At 40.5% G+C, this 20985-nt stretch overlaps 1 protein-coding gene across 6 annotated transcripts in view; it reads left to right on the top strand.

Annotated features, from left to right (window-relative positions):
* LOC117562235 (peroxisomal succinyl-coenzyme A thioesterase-like) overlaps window positions 1–20985 on the top strand; it is a 54589-nt gene that overhangs the window by 5817 nt on the left and 27787 nt on the right. For 2 of the 6 annotated variants that reach the window (XM_034240093.1, XM_034240091.1), the window contains exons 2-3: window positions 5235–5276; window positions 11281–11386. The exons of 1 other annotated variant lie outside the window; for it this stretch is intronic. The gene's annotated coding sequence lies outside the window, so the exon portion shown is untranslated. Of the gene's footprint in view, window positions 1–4843; window positions 5009–5234; window positions 5277–11113; window positions 11387–20985 lie in introns of those variants that run through there. 3 more of the 6 variants (XM_034240092.1, XM_034240095.1, XM_034240090.1) reach the window with 3 other exon arrangements.

Raw genomic sequence — 20985 nt, 5'->3', positions numbered from 1 at the left:
GGCTGCAGGGCTGGCCAGACTATTATATTTTGCATACAGTTAGATGCATTAGGATAGAGTTATATGCTCATGATATTCCAAGTTAAATTATATCATATTAATATTACAATTTTAAATAATTATATGAAATAATATTAATATTCAATAATATTAATATTCAATAATAAGGACACAGATGTGTGGCCAATTCACTATTGCATTCATTTTAGTGATTGACATTACTGTGCATGATATTGTATTCCTTAAAGTTGGTTATTTAATACTGGACAAGTGCTCTCATAATGCCTATTAATCATTTGTTGGTTAGACCACATGGCATTGATTGAATGTCTGAGCTGCATGTGCATTGGCACTTCTTTTTGTTTACAGCCAGGCACAGGCAACCATTTTTGACTATACCCATTTGCTATACTATTGTACTGACTCCTACATATCCACTTTGACACACTTCACACATGACACGGACATTTTTAAGAAACCTTAACTAAAGGAAGGTTTCATTTTGCACCCTACTCTGTTGTCCATCTCTTTTATGTTATGGCTTGACTCTGGGGAATCTAGCCATAACAGTTATACAGTATATGAGCATAGTAGATGTATCATTTATCTGTAGGCTACAAGGGTGGCCCACATGTGTGGGCGGCGGCCCGGTGTGGGCCGGTGCGTCTGAACGTCCCGGGCTGAATTTGTGTCCCCGTACGCCCCTGGTCTACCTTAAAGAGTCCTCTCCTGCTGATGTTCAGGTGTATATCAGTATGTAGTGTCTCTACTTTAAAGAGTCCTCTCCTGCTGATGTTCAGGTGTATATCAGTATGTAGTGTCTCTACTTTAAAGAGTCCTCTCCTGCTGATGCTTCAGGTGTATATCAGTATGGTCCTCTCCTGCTGATGTTCAGGTGTATATCAGTATGTAGTGTCTCTACTTTAAAGAGTCCTCTCCTGCTGATGTTCAGGTGTATATCAGTATGTAGTGTCTCTACTTTAAAGAGTCCTCTCCTGCTGATGTTCAGGTGTATATCAGTATGTAGTGTCTCTACTTTAAAGAGTCCTCTCCTGCTGATGATCAGGTGTATATCAGTATGTAGTGTCTCCACTTAAAGAGTCCTCTCCTGCTGATGATCAGGTGTATATCAGTATGTAGGGTTCTACTTTAAAGAGGTCCTCTCCTGCTGATGTTCAGGTGTATATCAGTATGTAGTGTCTCTACTTTAAAGAGTCCTCTCCTGCTGATGATCAGGTGTATATCAGTATGTAGTGTCTCTACTTTAAAGAGTCCTTCTCCTGCTGATGTTCAGGTGTATATCATGTATGTAGTGTCTCTACTTTAAAGAGTCCTCTCCTGCTGATGATCAGGTGTATATCAGTATGTAGTGTCCTCTACTTTAAAGAGTCCTCTCCTGCTGATGTGTTCAGGTGTATATCAGTATGTACTGTCTCTACTTTAAAGAGTCCTCTCCTGCTGATGTTCAGGTGTATATCAGTATGTAGTGTCTCTACTTTAAAGAGTCCTCTCCTGCTGATGATCAGGTGTATATCAGTATGTAGTGTCTCTACTTTAAAGAGTCCTCTCCTGCTGATGTTCAGGTGTATATCAGTATGTACTGTCTCTACTTTAAAGAGTCCTCTCCTGCTGATGTTCAGGTGTATATCAGTATGTAGTAGGGATGTTAAGATTCACCGATTCGCATCGGTGCACCGGCATAAACGTTGAAGATGCGAGTGCACATCGGCTACAGTTTAGGTTGAACTCGCGATGCATCGATTGTAGCGTCTTTGCATCGGTAAAAAAACTATTCATTCATATGAAATCCCCTCATCCAATCAGCACTCAGCAGAGACGACCTTTGATATTTGCTCCGCACTACGGAGGCCGAGAGTCTCAGTTATCAACACACATGGAAGTCGAGGAGAAAGAGAAACACAGCGCACCGAAAAATACCTACAAATCAAACGTTTGGCAACACTTCGGATTTTTCAAGAAAGACGGTCAACTTGAAAAATCGCTCGCAAATTGTAAACGACCGCTTTAAAGTACACAAGTAGTACGAGGAACTTAGCGACGCACATAAAGAGGCGACATGGGGTCTGCGGCTGAAAAGAGAACCCTGAAAGTTAGACATGAGTGAAATCACTCAGTGAGGTGTTCTGTCAGAGAGAGAGGTGTTTACTTTACAGCAGCCTGTGACGGCCAATAACAGTGTACATGTCTTCCTCACTGTAAGCAGTTATGAAATACCTGTTTGTGAAAGGTTATTTGTATTCTTTATTGTTCCCATAGAAACCACTGCTTTCTGCTCACTGGTGAGTTAGCCTATGAATGAGTGTTCAGCTCATCAGTCAGCAGCTCATTGTTAATCATAGGCAATGCATCCTGTGAGGTGTTATAACATTGTGCTGTACTATGAGACAGAGAACACTACTACACCAGGTCCAAGTGGTTTTTTTTTTTTAAGGTAAAAAAATAACAGCATGATGGGATGCGCAGTACTAGTAGAGAGAACCAAATATGTAAAGCACTTTTTTGTTAATTTATGATTTGCTGCATATAAGGAATACAACTAAAATCCTCTGTCGTACCAAACTGAAGTATCATTATTTAGCATCGTGTTGAATCGCATCGTATCGAACAGGGGTGAATCGTATCACATCACTTCGTGTTTCAAATGTATCGTTAATGTATCGTATCGTGGCAACGTATCGAGATGCGATTCCCATCGGCCTAAGTGATGGAGATGCACATCCCTAGTATATAGTGTCTCTACTTTAAAGAGTCCTCTCCTGCGGATGTAGCAACAAATATAAACCTGAAAATGAGCATGTCATGTCCTCTTAAAATAAAGTCTCTTTTTCTGTCTGTATTTCATGTTGTTAATTTACGCATTTTAAGGTGTCCTTGTGTGTCTTGAAAGGCGCCTCCAGATAAAATGTAATATCATCATTATTAATATTCTCACCGGGCCCATGGCAACCGTTTGCAGGTAAAATGAAGGATAAGTGCCTCAAAATATGAGAGGAATTAATGAAAAGGTATATGAATTAATAGTTCCCGTTTTTATTTTGACGTTCATTTTCTCCTTGTGTCTTACCTCCTGTGTTTCCCCTCCTGTGCCTGATTGCTGTGTCTTGTGATTAGTCTTGTGTGTATTTAGTCTGGTCTTCCCGAGTTTTCTCTGTCAGTTTGTTGTTGTTGTTTCCTTGGTTTGTTTGTATTCTGGATTCCTCTCATCTGTCCTCTAGCTTTCCCTTTTGTTGATCGTGCCTGCTCGTCAATTGTTGTACTGTTTGTTTGGAACAGCTTTTATTTAATGAAGCTTGCTTTTTGTTTACGCTCTTATACCCTACTCTTTTATTCTGCATTGGGTCCTTGTTACCTCCTGACAGCTACTGATATATCACTAACAGACTAAGCTAAATACCATGTAGTCATTTCGTATTATAGTTTTATAATGGAGTTACAACATTAAAAGGCCTTAAAACGGCTAATTGGATCTTTTTGAAATGTATTGTGAGCACCGAAACCAAACTGACAAGCAGATGTACCGCTATGAATGACTTAAACCAGGAGAAACCAGAGGAACCAGAAGAGACCAGAGGAACCAGAGGGAGGAACCAGAGGGACGAACCAGAGGAAGGGACCAGAGGAAAGAACCAGAGGAACCAGAGAGGAACCAGAGGAAGGAACCAGAGGAAAGAACCAGAAGAACCAGATAGGAACCAGAGGAAGGAACAGGAAGAACCAGAGAGGAACCAGAGGGAAGGAACCAGAGGAAGGAACCAGAGGAAATAACCATATGAAGGAACCAGAGGAAGGAAGCCCAGAGGAAGGAACCAGAGGAAGGAACCAGAATAACCAGAGAGGAAACCAGAGGAAAGAACCAGAGGAAAGGGACCAGAGGAAGGAACCAGAGGAAAGAACCAGAGGAAGGAACCAGAGGAAGGAACCAGAGGAAAGAACCAGAGGAAGGGACCAGAGGAAAGAACCAGAGGAAGGAACCAGAGGAAAGAACCAGAGGAGCCAGAGAGGAACCAGAGGAAGGAATCAGAGGAACCAGAGGAAGGAATCAGAGGAACCAGAGGAAGGAACCAGAGGAAGGAACCAGAGGAGCCAGAGAGGAACCAGAGGAAGGAATCAGAGGAACCAGAGGAAGGAATCAGAGGAACCAGAGGAAGGAACCAGAGAGGAACCAGAGGAAGGAACCAGAGGAAGAACCAGAGGAAGGAACCAGAGGAGCCAGAGAGGAACCAGAGGAAGGAAACAGAGGAACCAGAGGAAGGAATCAGAGGAACCAGAGGAAGGAACCAGAGAGGAACCAGAGGAAGGAACCAGAGGAAAGAACCAGATGAAGGAACCAGAGGAAGGAACCAGAGGAAGGGACCAGAGGAAAGAACCAGAGGAAGGAACCAGAGGAAGGAACCAGAATAACCAGAGAGGAACCAGAGGAAAGAACCAGAGGAAGGGACCAGAGGAAAGAACCAGAGGAAGGAACCAGAGGAAAAAACCAGAGGAAGGAATCAGAGGAGCCAGAGAGGAACCAGAGGAAGGAATCAGAGGAACCAGAGGAAGGAACCAGATAAATGAACCAGAGGAAGGAATCAGAGGAAGGAACCAGAGGAAAGAACCAAAGGAAGAAATCAGAGGAACCAGAGGAAGGAACCAAAGGAAGGAACCAGAGGAACCAGAAGAACCAGAGGAACCAGAGGAACCAGAAGAACCAGAGGAAGGAATCAGAGGAACCAGAGGAAGGAACCAAAGGAAGGAACCAGAGGAACCAGAAGAGTCATAGAAACCAGAAGAACCAGAGGAAGGAATCAGAGGAACCAGAAGAGTCATAGAAACCAGAAGAACCAGAGGAAGGAATCAGAGGAACCAAAGGAAGGAACCAGAAGAACCAGATGAACCTCGGTGCATGTTACATTATGTTGGCCCCTTAAAAAGCCAAGGGGCCCCCAGGGACAGATGGATGACAGACAACCAGCCGACGGCACATTGTTGTTGTGCGCTCAGTTGGGTGAGATGCCTCCCCCCTCTCCATTCTCTCCATAGGTCAAAGGTCAGAGGGCACAAGCTTGCTGTCTGGAGACTCTTTCATTTCCCTCAGCATCGTATATTCATTCATACGTACTTCATCTGGTCTGTTTTATTATTTAATATTTAGTCAGTTCTGGTGTTTACAATGTATTATTCAGATATATTCACTTTGTCTTACTAATGATTTTCCGCTTTTCACTTGTTAGTGCCAATCAATCACCAGGAAGAAGAGCTTTACTGTGGATGAGGTAAGATGCACATAAGATACTGTACTATGGAAGCAAACAAGAGACAGAAGTAATTTGAATTGTATTAGACAACCGAATTTATAGCATTGAAAATAATTACTTTGAAAATCATGAATCTGAATTTTTTTTGCTCCGAATTTATCTATGTGAAATAAAAATGTAAAAATTCAAGTTAAAAAAATTCGAATGTTCAAATTCAGATCCCAAAAATTCAAGTGAAAAAAATTCGACGTCAAATATTTCGGTGTTTAAAATACGATGTCAAAAATTGCGATGCAGCCTCATCCGGGCTACTCAGACAGGATAAGCAATCGAGCCCTAATGCAATCAAACCGACTTCTGGCCTATCAGAGCCAAGCGGCAAACCCCGGGACAGTGCGGTGAAGCCCAATGCTGCAAACTGTAGGCGATGGATGCAGATGGGAGCAATTCCCGTAGACCCTTTGTTAAAATGTCCAACTTAACATCAGAAAATGAACATGTTTCTAGCCTGGATCTACAAAAACATATTCTGTATATAGTTAGATTCCCCGTTCATGACAACGGGGCTGCTGCTCCTAGCTCCTCTCTGCTAGCTCCGTTAGCTCCGTGATGCTACAGCGGCTCAGCTCATGAGGAGAACACTACTTGAACTCGGCCGTGTTTGTTGTGTTGGCTCCTGGTGGACTATTCGTCCTGCAAATATAGGATTTATCTGCGGTTGAAACAGACCGTCCATGAATGCAGTTTCTTCGGTAAGTCAACCCTGCGTACTTTATGTTATGTTACTGGTGTTTTTATTAAGCTAACGTTAATGAATGTTTAGAGTTGGGGTAGCATTTGAGCAATCGTAGCTCCATCTGTGCTAACGATGCTATGCGTAGCATCCAAGAGTGTAAAACATTAAGTGGGATGCTACTGTATACTAAAAGGCTTCTGTGCGAGGTTGCTAAAATAAGGTCATCTTTGTACGTTAGATAGTTAGGTTATTGTATGCATTGTTAAGGTTCATTTAAATTCGCTATGCTCTACTATAGCATAAAATAGACTAGCTAACGTCAACGTATTGTTGAAGAGAGGCTTAGTGTATATTAAATCAACCTCACAATGAAATATGTGTATCTTTAAAATATGAACGTCACATTTCAAGATGGTCCAGAAATAACGCTCCCTTAGATATTGTAATATGGTTTGTTGAACTGGAGTTATTTATTGCAGCTAACCGCCTATCCGACCCAAACATTGTTGTTTTTAATATTATTACCAATGCCTCTTTTAATTGTATTATCCTCACACTTGAGAAACAGCCTTATCGTGGCTGTAGAACAGAACATGTAACTTAATGCCTGCATTTAAGGACGATGAATAGCGTAGTCAATGCTTTAGTGACAAGGAAATGATTTGTTTAAATATGATATATGACGTTATCTGTGACTTCAGTGGAAATTAAGCTTATCCATTGCATTGCATGTGTTCAATAGGTTTGTGTCTTACCCTTACGCGTGTGATACATATGAATATGGCATTTGAAAACACATTAATTTGACTGACTCATGAAAACCTCATCCAAAGTAACAGTAAAATAAAAAGGACCTACACAATAATACTCAATCAAACTGATACAGTATAAGGACTGTGATATCCAGCCATTCTTAAGTATAACAATAAGATTATGACCTGTTTTTAAAAGAAGATAAAAAGTTGTTTGCATGGAAAGAAGTCTGTAACCCATGCATGTAACTTTACATCTGTTTGTTCAAAGTGTCCTCAAGGTGATCCAGACAGGCTGGACCAGAGGAGGAGAGACAGATCTGGACCAGAGGAGGAGAGACAGACCTGGACCAGAGGAGGAGAGACAGACCTGGACCAGAGGAGGAGAGACAGATCTGGACCAGAGGAGGAGAGACAGATCTGGACCAGAGGAGGAGAGAACAGATCTGGACCAGAGGAGGAGAGACAGACCTGGCCAGAGGAGGAGAGACAGACCTGGACAGAGGAGGAGAGACAGACCTGGACCAGAGGAGGAGAGACAGACCTGGACCAGAGGAGGAGAGACAGACCTGGACCAGAGGAGGAGAGCAGATCTGGACCAGAGGAGGAGAGACAGATCTGGACCAGAGGAGGAGAGAACAGATCTGGACCAGAGGAGGAGAGACAGACCTGGACCAGAGGAGGAGAGACAGACCTGGACCAGAGGAGGAGAGACGACCTGGACCAGAGGAGGAGAGACAGATCTGGACCAGAGGAGGAGAGACAGATCTGGACCAGAGGAGGAGAGACAGATCTGGACCAGAGGATGAGAGACAGAACCTGGACCAGAGGAGGAGAGACAGACCTGGACCAGAGGAGGAGAGACAGATCTGGACCAGAGGAGGAGAGACAGATCTGGACCAGAGGAGGAGAGACAGATCTGGACCAGAGGAGGAGAGACAGACCTGGACTCCTAACAGCAGAGAACTTCAGCACGGATTCCAAGGTACACCTTTTTCATGCTTTACAAAGAATGCATAAAGTAATGACTCCAATACACTGATAGACATGCCATTAAACATGGCTGAATACTAGATCACCTACACATCAGTGATGTTGAGTGGACTTTATTAGCAAAAGGTTACATTTACATTTTACCAAGCAACATCACATAGTGAGAGCTGCGACCCTTTGTCTTTCAGTGAGACAACAGAGCAAGCTTCCACAGTTGCACTAAGTTTTGATAACAGTTAAATATTATTTTAATAATACATTTAATTCAATGTTGATGAATTTAGAACGGTTTATTCATAATCTGATTATCTTTGCAGTACACTGTTGGATTTAAAAAAACACATTCAAATAAAAAAATCATTATATTTATGAACAAACAAACACACCTCTTTCTTAAATAACACACTTGCTCTGCAATAATATGTTTTTTGATATTTCTGTTAGGAAAGGACACGCCTGAGAGACAGGACTGCTTCACCATGTTCTCTTTCTCTGAGGGTCCAGAAGAACATCCAAGAGGGAAAGGAAAAGCTGATGTGATGAGATTTAAGAGCAGTACAGGACATTCACTAAGAGACACTTGTATTGTAACACAAAGACCTGCACACTGACTAGTTTTGTAGTCTAACAAGAACTTCATTTGTGTTGTTTTGTGTTTTACGTTGCACAGAGACAGTGTGATTATTGTCAGGCCTATAAAGTTTGGCAAAAAAAAAGTCAGCTGATCAAATGCATTTGCACTTTGAGCTTCACATCACTTGTGCCGCCGAGTTTGGAACGTCATAAATAAATGGTGCCAATCTTCAGTCAGATGTGAATGTGTAATTTAACATTTTCAGTAAGGATAACGGACAAAAGGAGAGCAAATACAATTTATTGAAATGTGAACTAAAAGTTATCAAGCATGAACCATCACCATTTAAAAAAAAACAAAAAACGAAATAATATACATAAGTTACACTCAATGTGAATCTGTTAATTGACAGGCTAGGCCTGTGCAGGTGGTAACAGCTATGCCCAGCATGGGCTAAGTTCTGTAGGTGCAGCTGGTGCAGGTCCTCCTCCATCAGGTCTGGTCCTCCTCCCTCAGGCCTGCAGGGTCTTTCCCTGCGAGGAGGGAAAGACCCTCAGCCCTCTCTGGCCAAAGCAACAGACAGGACGTTCATAAAGCTGAGGTCTCCCCCAAAGTCTCTAATCATCCATCCTGTGAATATGAGAGGGGAACAAATAGTGTAATAGATGCTTTGGACAATAAGAAATATAAAGTTAACTGTTGAGTTGCTCAGTTTTTTAGATTGACAGGGTTTAATAACACAAACAAAAGGAGAGAAATAAAGATTGGTCTTTCAATACATTGTGTTGATTTTGTCTTTTGAATTGTTTGTCTGAAGTCAAGTAGCTAGAACTGTTACTTATAGTTTGAATGATACAGTCTGGTTATAATGTGTGGAGGAGGCATCACAGGTAAGAGCACCATTTGTTGTGTTCCATCCACAACACATTGATGTGTGTGTATTTATTTATCTACTATTTCTTGAATCATTGCTGTCAGTCCAAAACAAGAGATTTTGTTTTGGTAACATTTAAAAAAAACAAACATTATCTCTTTTCCACTACACTATCTTGAATACTTTAGTTTTTACGTCACTACATTTATCTAACAGCTTTAACATTGTAAAGGTGTCACTTCGGACTCTGGGTAATTATGACAGCATGTCCTACTCAGAGCCCTAGAGTCTCTCGGGCTCTGGTCCTACTATTTTGAGACTTTGAACAAACCAGACCTTCATCTATTAATGTAGAAAATAGTCGGCACATTACACCATTATGAAAGTAATAATTAGTTAGCTCATTGTTCAAAATGAGCTCCAACTACAACAGTTAAGTCAACTCGTGCATCGGTAATAACAATAAATCAAATGATATAATAGAATAACTTGTGTCTACTTTAAATACTCTAACAACACTTGTTGCTAATTATACTAGCATACTTTTACTAAAGTAACATTAACATGTTTAAATGCAGGGCTTTTGTAAGATAGTATTTCGTATAGTGTAGCATGGTCTACTTGACTTATCTAACCGAAGTTAGATAAGTCCCCCCCCCCCACACACACACACACACACAAAAGGACACGGTAACGTTGTGATTCACTTCAATTAATGATAACTACGGAGCTTGCTAACAGCAAGGCACAAGGCTACTTCACTCATTTAGCTAATGTAAGATACAAATGCTGTCGAGCCCTCACTGCTTGTATATAAGATAAAGAGCACAAACTGACTACTTACCCGAGCGGCGAGCCCCGCTGTTCTCCGTCATTTTTCTCCCGGGTTGTTGTGATCACATGACTGACAAAGCCGTGCTCTGATAGGCCAAGTCAGTTTGATTGCATTAGGGCTCGATTGCTTATCCTGTCTGAGTAGCCCGGATGATGCTGCATCGCAATTTTTGACATCGAATTTTATACACCGAATTTTTTGACATCGAATTTTTTGACGTCGAATTTTTGGGATCTGAATTTGAACATTCGAATTTTTTTCACTTGAATTTTTACATTTTTATTTCACATAGGTAAATTCGGAGCAAAAACATTCAGATACATGATTTTCAAAGTAATTATTTTCAATGCTATAAATTCGGTGTCTAATACAATTCGAATACTTCTGTCTCTTGTTTGCTTCCATACTGTACTACATAATAATATTTGAACCATATGAGAAAGAAACTCAACCCTCCACCACGCAATGTGTGTACCTGATCAGCTATTTTAGGTCAACAAACAATAAAGTGTTGGATATAAAATTGACGGCAATTAACAAAATGCTCGTTACTTCACAGACATACTGGTAGTCCTCAGATTATCTCTGTTGTTGAATCACTTTCATTACAATAGTTTTAAACCATGTACAAAGATCATTCAAATACGAAAGCTAGAATAAAAGCGGGGCAAGAGAAGTGCCGATTGGACACATTTTTTGTTTGGTTATTATTAGTTCTGTTTGTTTATTATAGATAATGCTAATTTTCAGGTTAATGAAACACATCGCTTTGTTGTATGTATACCTCACTTAATGTTATTACTTTTTTGTCTTGAATATTGTCTTCTGTAAGAGGATTGAGGGCCACATGATATTTCTTTTTACCAAAAGTTAAATAGCAGTTTGAGTTCTGACTTTAAACCCAGAATTATGAGATTAAAGTCAGAATTTTAATTTTTAAGTTTTGGTTACATCCCAATATGTGGCTCTAATCCTCTTCCGTGTTTGTGCACCTGTCCCCTTATCGATTTTGTTTTTTCGTTGAACAGTCTGAAAGCCATGTTTATAAATACCCTTTTCCAATAAAGCTCAAAAAAAGATTTAAAAAAACCCTTTGTTGACTCGATGGCGCCACCTGGTGTCGTTCTCGGTGTAGTGCTAGTGGGAGGAGATTCAACCTCCACTCGGTCCTACTGAACTTTAGACTCTTCATGAACTAAATCAAACCTTAAGAACAGGCTGTCTTTGTAAAAGTTCACCGTTATGTTCTGGACCAAAGATCAAACACACCTGGAAGCAGCTCCAAAGGTCAGTTTGCAGCCAATAATCGAGCCACGCTGCGGGTCTGAAGCGACACCGTGTTGACTTTACAGTTACATTTTACGGTGAGTAAACAGATCCAGATCATCATCGTGTTTCAGTCCCTTCTCTTGAGGCGACTTTAATGTTTGTTTAATTAAATCTGATTTACTGTGCCATCGATTATCTAGCTGTCAAACAGAGTGCAGTGGAGGGGGGGAGTACATAGATCCATTACTCGAATATAAGTACTTGGAGAAGTAGGAGAAGTACTAAAGTCTGATTTAACACTTGATTAGATTTCACATCATTCATCCAGATCTGTAAAGTAAAATATTAAATATAGTGAAGTAAAAGTACACCATTTACCTCTGAATTGTAGTGGAGTAGAAGTACAAAGTAGCAACAAATACTCAAGTGAAGTACAAGTATCTCAAAATTGTACTTAAGCATCTAGTAAGACCGTTAAACACCTGCACTTCGAAAGAACATCCATAACATTCATCTGGCTGCAGCTTACACATTAGTTATCTAATATATCATATTCCAATCACTTGTATACTCTTTTTTTCCACTATTTCACAATTTTTTTTGCATTTACGTCTTCCACTATTTTTTTTCAGTCTTTCACTTTTCAGAGCCTATGAACTCAGATTTTCATTGACATACAACTACACCGTATGTTTGTATATCAAAGAAAAGCCTTGAATCTTGAACCTTGAACATACAATTAGCTTTGGCTAACTTGAAGTGTCCATTTCTAGGGTTGTTTTATGCTTTTACAGTTTAATTGTGTGTGTGCCAAAGGTCTGGCATGGTTACTAACAACCAATAAAAAGCTAGGTTACCTTTTGTGTTGAAATGTATTGTATCATTTACTAAACAGGCCTCTGTATGAAATTGGTTGTATACAGCAGTTACTGTACTTAGTATAATTTTAAATACCCTATAGCGTCACTTTTAATTGACAGCTGGAGTTAATGTCACCTGATTTAAAACGTAAATGAGGGCCCTCTCAGAAATAAAGTGACTTTTTTTCAAATTAGAAACGTGAGAGGCACGAATAAAACACAGGAGGCTAAATATTTTCTGCAATTTAGAATCAAATACACCTGCTGATTACATTACATTCAGTGGGTTATTTTGATCATGGGATTGTAATATCTGTAAATCAGTGCTTGTAATACATGTGTTGCTATTTTTCCATAGATTTAATCAATCAATCAATGTTTAATTATATAGCCCAATATCACAAATGTTACATTTGTCTCAGTGGACTTCACAGTGTATACAGAATATCAGTATGACAATACGACACCCTCTGTCCTTAGACCCTCTGTCCGTAGACCCTCACATCGTACAAGGAAACACTTCCGGAGAAAACCCACAGTTTAAAGGGAACATGGGAGAAACCTCAGGGAGAGCAACAGAGGAGGGATCCCTCTCCCAGGACGGACAGACGTGCAATAGATGCCGTGTGTAAATTGGTAACTTAGAGTAAAGTGAACTATCTAAACACTCAGAGTCCTTTACCTCACTGAGCCTCTCAGTCTGACTGGAGAGGACTCTCCCTCCACATCATTGTAGAAACATCTTCTTCTTCCGTTAGAGCAGCTAGCACCAGATGCTAATAACAACAGCGCGTACCGGTGCACCCTCCCTTTCTCCCTCGCTCCCTCCCACGCTCACTCGCACTTTGGCTGTGAGCTGCGGTTGCCAGATAAGCCAACATCCCCCATTTTCATCACTTACAGCGCCCATCGTACAGGGCAAATGAAAAGTGTAACCGGGGTGAAAAGGGTTTTACATTTACTTAATTATGAATGTTGTTACATCAAGGCCGAACATTAGGATGAGCACCAACGGTCAAAACATTTTTTTTCCTCCCAGAGCTGTCAGCGCAGCGCCTCCACAGATCTGGCGCCCTAGGCGAACATCTATAACGCCAGTGCGACGGGCCGGCCCTGGTCTCAGGTTACGCTGTTGGAAGTGTAGGTACAACCATAGATATATATAAACACGTGTTTATATATATCTATGGGTACAACCATAGACTGTATATATAAATGGACGTAGGGTCCGTGACGTCACCCATAGGATTCTGCAGAGTTGCCGTGAAGCCCTTAGTAGGCGGAGTCGGCCACTAACGGCTCAACAGTAACGTTAGAGTTCAACTCCCGCCTTCTCCAAATAAGGGCAAAGAGGCGGAGCCGAGGCGGGACCTCCTGCCACCGAGCTGGAAGTTCCAGAGCTAGCTGAAGCTACCAAGCTAAGCTAACATTTACGTTTCTAAGGTAAGCGGACATGAAACTATAAATAATAATCTAAGTTATTGAGTTTTTAGCATAATACTTCAGAATCTTAAAACCCCTTAACGTTTGTATGCAATTGTGCTAAATTCAACACTGGAATCAAGCAAATATTAATATGTTTGCATGACATTAGTTATTTATATTTTGATATCACTTAACTATACGTTTAATACATTTAAGTCAAGCTAAGGTACATGTGATGGTAGCTAGTTAGCGCTCTTACCTGTGAGGCCTCCTCCAAACAGCATAATAACCAGACTGTATCATTAAAACTAAGTACCAGTTCTAGATCATTGACTTTAGACAAACAATTCAAAAGATAAAATGTATTTAAAGACCAATCTTTATTTGAATGTGCCTCTTAACCTGAGATATTAGTTATACAGTAATAGTATTGACAATCTAAAAAAACTGAGCAACTCAACAGTCAACTTTATGTTTCTTATTGTCTAAAGCATTTATTATTTTCATTTTCCCCCCACTCATATTCAGTGTGGACGGATTGAGACAGCCTGGTGTCCAGAGAGCTGCAGAGACTTCAGGGAGAAACCTCCGTGTGATGGACGTCCTGTCTGTTGGTTTGGAGAGGACTGAGGGTCTTTCCTCAGCGAGGAGGACCAGGCCTGATGAAGGAGCCCATGCTGGGCAAAGCTGATACCAACCGCACAGGCCTAGTCTGTCACTTTATTTGACTAAATGTGTTTACTTATACATTTAATAGGTTTACACCTTCTGTCCATATGTGCTTTTGGTTCACATTTCAATAAATTGTATTTGCTCTCCTTTTGTCCATTATTCTTACTGAAAATGTTAGATTACACATTCACATCTGACTGAAGATTGGCCCCATTTATTTATGACGTTGCAAAACAAGGTACATGTTGTGAAGCTCATAAAGTGAGGCAAATAGAAATAATCAGCTGATGGAGTGTAGATGTGGAAATAGCTGCATTCGATCAGCTGACTGTTTTTACAATAAAAGTAGTTTCTTAGTGAATGTCCTGTACTGGTCTTGAAATCTCATAACATCAGCTTTTAATGTTCCTCTTGGATGTTCTTCTTGACCCTCAGAGAAGGAGAACATGTCGTGTCTTTCAGGCATGTCCTTTCCTAACAAAAATGACAGGAAACATAAAACATATTATTGCAGAACAAGTGTGTTATTTATGAAAGCGGTGTGTTTGTGTGTTTAGGGGCTGTAGATATAATTATTTTGTAATTGTAATGTTTTTTTTTATTTCAACAATGAGCTACAAAGACAATCAGATTATGAATGAACAGTATGAAGTTCATCAACATTGAAATATATGTTATTATCAAAATAATATTTAACTGTTATCAAAACGTAGTGCAGATGTAGAAACTTGCTCTGTTGTCTCACTGAAAGAATCACTTTTACCACGTTTTTTACAGACAATATTGAGAGATAAATAGTAGCAGTTCTCACTATGTGTTAAATATCTTTGCCTTCAATACATTACATTAGAAAGCTGACAAAGTCATATTGCTAAATATCTAAATGTAACTTTTTGCATGGAAAAAAACCCTCAACTTCACTGATGTGTAGGTGATCTAGTATTTAGTATTGTTTAATGGAATGTATATCAGTGTATTCAAGTCAATACTTCATTCATTTAAACCAATATCTTTCTTGATTCTTTGTACAGTATGAAAAAAGAGTCTTTGTACCTGAGCTGAAGTTCACTGCTGTGAGGAGTCCAGTTCTGTCTCTCACTCTCTGGTCCAGCCTGTCTGCATCACCTGGACACCTTAAACAAACAGATATATATGTAAAGTACCATGTGTACAAACAATATAACTGATTCTCTTCTGTTGAACATGTTGGATTGTGTATTGTCCGAGTCAGGGTCCTTTTTATTTTACTGTAACTTTGGAAGTTGTGTTACCAATGCTTGCTGTTTATTTCATAACCATTTGGTAATACAATTAATAAAAACTTCAAGGTTTGGGTTCGTTCTTCAGATGACTGTGACGTTAACGTGTAAGCTCAATAATGAACTCCAGCTCAACCAACCATATTGTAATATCTAAGTAATCATCTTGAAATATGACATTAATAATTGTAATATACACACATCTTATTGTGAGGTTGATTTCACATACACTACTTCGACATTAGCTTGTCTACATACTTGAGCATAGCCAATTTAAATTAACCTTAGATGCATACAGTTCTACCTACATAATAAAATATCTCTAAGTTACAAGGATGTAACCTTATTTTATCAACCTCAAACAGAAGCCGTTTGTTCAACAGTATTATCCCACTTAACACTTGTCTATTTAGTTTTAACTTTTATATATACAGTCTATGATTTTAACTTGGAGGCTACGATTACAATCGTTAGCACCGATGTAGCTACCACTAGCCACTAACTAACCCAAGCCTTACCATTCATTACGTAGCCGATTAAAACCATTAACACATAAATAAAGCACTCGAATTTCACTTACCGCATTCATGCACCGTCTGTTTTAACCGCAGAGCGAGTCACAATAGTCCGATATATAAGCATGAAGAACAAACAACCACGGCCGGCTACAAGTTGTGTTTCCTGGATGAGATGAGCAGGCAGAGTCCCTGTAGCTAGCTTCACGGAGCAGCTAGCAGAGAGACAAGAAGCTAACAGCGGCAGGCACTTGACAGAGCCGTCACTCAATGTGACCACGCCCTAATTTATGCACAAACTTTAAGACCTAATATAAATAAAAGGGTCGCGTTAGAAAACAATTCACTCACAGATCCATAATCATGAAGGTGGAATCTAACTATATCGCTAATAAAATGTATGGAGCCAGGGGTAGAAACATGTTTTTTTCTGCTGTAAAGTTGGGCATTTTAACATGGGGGTCTATGGAAATTGCTCGTTTCTGCAGCCATCGCCTATCGGCCAATATATGAACTGCAGTGTGTGGCACTTCCGTATTGGCTTCCCGGCTCTACCCCACAGTTTGCCACTTGGGTACAACGCTACATTTCCCGCCCCTTCGCAGTCATACAATAGGCTACGGAGAGCGGCAAGAAACATTTCCTCAGGCATCGAAAAGCGGAACCGAAATTCACATGTCTAAATGATGCCGTTGGAATCGAAATGTTGAACTCAACCCTACTTATGATCCAGGACCACAGCCACGACTCAAGATCCAGGGCTCGCGATCCAGGACACAGGACCGCAGGATCATCCATGACTCCGGATCCCGGCGTATATAGACACCAAAAAGAAATAAATTTGGGGAAGCTGGGTTAATCGGAACATGAGAGTCAGAGTTGGGTGTAACGCGTTACAAAGTAATAATATTACTTTTGCCGGTAGCGGAGTAGTGTAACGCGTTACTTTTATAATTCAGTAATCAGACTACAGTTACTAACATTGCCCCGGTACTAGTGCTGCGTACCTGGACTGACATTCAGGTTCAGGTCCGGACTCAAGTCCAGAGGTTCAGGTTCAGGTCCGGACTTATAAGTCCGGACCTGAACCTGGCTTGTGTCAAGTTGTGTGAGTAATGTTGGAGATTAAAAGGGATATCTGATCCGCTTTTCAAATCTCCGCGCGTTCCTATGAAGCTGGTTATAATACAGGAAGGAATCCATATCTACAAAGTAAACGTTAACAATAATCTACTTTAATGGCAATATGACAATGCAATACAATCATTACAATACAACATGATATATTACAGTTATATTGTAATGCTTAAGGAGTAATACCGGCTTACTCCTGCCCTGGTTCGCATACTGCAGAGCTACTTTCACCCGAGGGCAGCATGTGAAGAAGAGGCCGAACGCCAGGGATCCACCGGATATATACCAGAGTAAGAAGGAGGGGTTTGGTGTTAGGTCAGCTGGTCATCTTTTCAGGTCATCTCATTGGGAGACGCAACGCAGCAGGAAACGCAGCAGGAAACCAAACAGGCTCACTTTCCAACAAAAGGTCTCAAGGCCTGCATACCTACACCTCCCCCACAGAGCAACAAAACCCTGTTTACTCCAACCAGCCCAGAATGTTTATAGCCATTTGTAGTCCTTACATTTATGAAAGGATAAAACAGAGAAATCAATATAAAACACAAACACAGGTATTGTTTGAACAGTATTCACTTAACTGCTACTGTTGATAACCACCAGAGAAACCCAAGGGACCTCCCTTAATATCACAACCACTGTAGCTCGTTCTAAGTTGAATGCAAATCAGGACATGCTCTCACCTTCTCCCATCTTCCTTTGTCCTCAAAAACACATGTCAACAGGCCCCAAATGCAGCTCACAGTTTTACCCAAATTATTCCCATTTTAAGCTTATCCATAGTTTGCTAACATGAATAAATACAAATATAACTCTACAGTAACTAAAGTGAACTTATTGTGAGCTAATTATCATAATCAACTCAAATCAACTCAACTCAACTCAAACTCGTCAGGTTTATTGTGCTCCCTTCCAACTTGTGTCTACATTTCTCTACAAAGTACAAATGTAAAAAAACACTTTTTGCCACTTATAAATGACTTATGACAGCAACTACAGTGAACTACTACAAAGTTCAAACATTTATTTCATTTACCAAACTAAAGTAACCAAACAGTCCCTGAGCTGACTGAGCCTAAATCCCTAAAACGTTGCTGAAAGGTAGAGTGTAGAGTAGTAGACTATACGCATTACACTGTTACGCACCTACTATACAGTATACACTGTAGTGACTGTACAGTCAGAGTGTACTGTACTGTCTGTACACCATGTCTTTTCTACAACTCTACAAGTGTACATTATACAGTACATACTACATACATAGTGATGTACATACATACTGTTGGAAATTAAAATTAATATTGATATGGCGTAATTTTGAATTAAATACACTATTTAATTTAAATCAGTTTTATTCTGAAAAAACCGGAAGTTCACACTATTAACTTAATACTTTTATTCTGAAAATTATTCACTTCCGGTTAGCATTAGCATGTGTCGAAATGCTACGTTTTCAAACCGTAAATCGAAGGTGAAATGACATGTGATGTTGTACACTGAGCACACTGGGATTAGCACTCATTTATTGACGCTGAATAACGTTTATCAGGGAATGTTTAAATAACCACAGACACCAGAATATACGTAAGTGCTAGTTGTTTTGCGAGTCCAAGTACCGGTTCCCGGCGTTCCGGTTTTAACCGGACTTGAACCGAAACTTTTTACAAGTCCAGTACCGGCCGGTACGCAGCACTACCTGGTACGCGTTACTTCGTTACTTTTATAAAATAATCACACTCACTGACAGACAAGAGGGGTTTCCGCCGCAGGTTTATATACATGTTGGCCTATGTAATCTGCGCGATTTGCGAGACCACATTTCAACGTGTAGTGCTGCATTAACATGGCTGAGTCTTTTCATCTGTAAACTCCCTCAACGGGGCCGCTCGCCAGGGGCGGCGGGTGCTGTAGGCTAGGGAAGGCTAGGCCTTCCCAAATATTTGTGTCCCTGCATCCTGGTAAAATAAACATATAATGTATAATGTTTGTGTCTTTGACATTAGCACTAGTGATGGCAGTTTGACACTGAAGCTTCGAACGGAGCTTCAACCCTGGACTTCCTATTCCATAGAAGCAGTGCTTCGAAGCTTGCTTCAAATCACGTGACATATGACGTCTGAAGCAGCAACTGCTTCAAATCACGTGACATGTGACGTCCGAAGCAGCAACTGCTTCATTTCCTGAATGAATCACTGGTTCGCGGTCCATTCACGCGATTCAATGCATTGCCTCGTCTCGATTCTGACAGGTGACAGGTTGAAACATTTTCGAATTTGAGCGCTTCAACACTTTATGACCGCTCTAAACAATGCGCAATGTGTGGGTTGTTGTCGTAGTTTGCGTTGTTGCTGTTGAGTTGTTGTTGGTATTGCATTTGAATTGTAGTATCATTATAGAGCAAGCCAGGAAGAAAGATAGGTCGTTCTGGCTCGGGAAACACTTCGAAATGTGGAGAAGAATTATCAGTCATATAAAAACAGTTCAATATTTCAAGCAATAGATAGCCCAGTGGGTAGAGCCGGGGCCCGAATGCAGCGATGTCCTCCGCGCAGCTGGTTCAAAGCCTGGAATGGATGTATTTGAATCATTGCTTTTCAACTTTAATAACTGATAAAAGGCCCTCTCCTCCCAAAAAAATGTCCAGCACTCTCTAGTCTCTTCTCAATAACCTTACCCAATACATACAATTATCAATCTTTAATTGCAAATAGAACATGATATTATTCAGTCTTAGTGTGTGCATCGAATATTTTTCAAGGCAAAGATACGTTAAACCCACTGCAGCCTTGCACTTCGCCAGGAGAGGTCACTGTACCTGAAGCTTCGAGAAATGAACCTATTTCCGACACAATTGTCCAAGTGGTTCGATGCTTCATTCAAAACTTCATTTTGCCATCACTAATTAGCACTGCTATGCAGCCACCTGTGCCCTGTACTACGAAGCCAGTTCAAACCCTGGATATGTTTAAGTTATCTAAACTAACCCTAACAAACGAGATCTCGATGCTGGTTAATATCAACTCGGTAAATCAAGCCGGGACTTCTCTCACCAGCTGAGAGCGCGTTCACGTGAAAGGGGTGGGGTTAGCAACATTTGACCAATCACAAACCGGGACAAGTGTACTGACAGCGCAGCGTCATACTTCATTAATGAAAAGTAAACTAATATTAGACAAATATGAACTTTAAACATATAATCCAGGATACAAGCCACAGAGTTGCACCTGCAAGGTGAATATATAACAACTGGTTAAAAAATAAATAAACTACCGAGTGTTTGAAAGCGTAACAGTTTTATGATATCACTGCCCCATCTAAGACACGAGTGGATCTGACTTTAATTACATTTGAGTTGAGTGTTTCGTCAACCTAATGTGTTGCTTCAAATAATGCTTCTGCATACAATATGTGACACTGTGAGTGTTGCACGGCCAGATACGGCTCGAGAAGCTGACTCAGATAAGGAGATAATATAGGCTATATTATGATATTATATGATCGATGATCTGATTGAATGTGATATGAATGATAAGTGCGACACGTCGGCGTCTTCTCTGCATACAGCAGTTTAAACTGTATTTCCTTTTTCCTGTAATATGACTTGATAGATTTAAACTCCGCACACTGAGCTCTGATTGGTCAGCAGGCGGTGCTTTCACTGAGTTGATCTCTTTTCTATAGACGCCGGAGGCGGGCAGCGTCAGGTAACAAAAAGTGATTTAGCCTTCCCAAACCTGAGCCTCACGCGCTGCCTATGCCGCTCGCTCTCTTTTGTTGATCGCCCTCTCACGGGTGAACAGTTCAATGTCCCGCTTCATTGTAGGAATTC

This window comes from Gymnodraco acuticeps, unplaced genomic scaffold, assembly GCF_902827175.1.
Source record: "Gymnodraco acuticeps unplaced genomic scaffold, fGymAcu1.1, whole genome shotgun sequence".
Classification (NCBI taxonomy): Eukaryota; Metazoa; Chordata; class Actinopteri; order Perciformes; family Bathydraconidae; genus Gymnodraco; species Gymnodraco acuticeps.
Note: the sequence above shows the minus strand (reverse complement) of the source record. Positions and strands in the feature narration are given on the sequence as shown.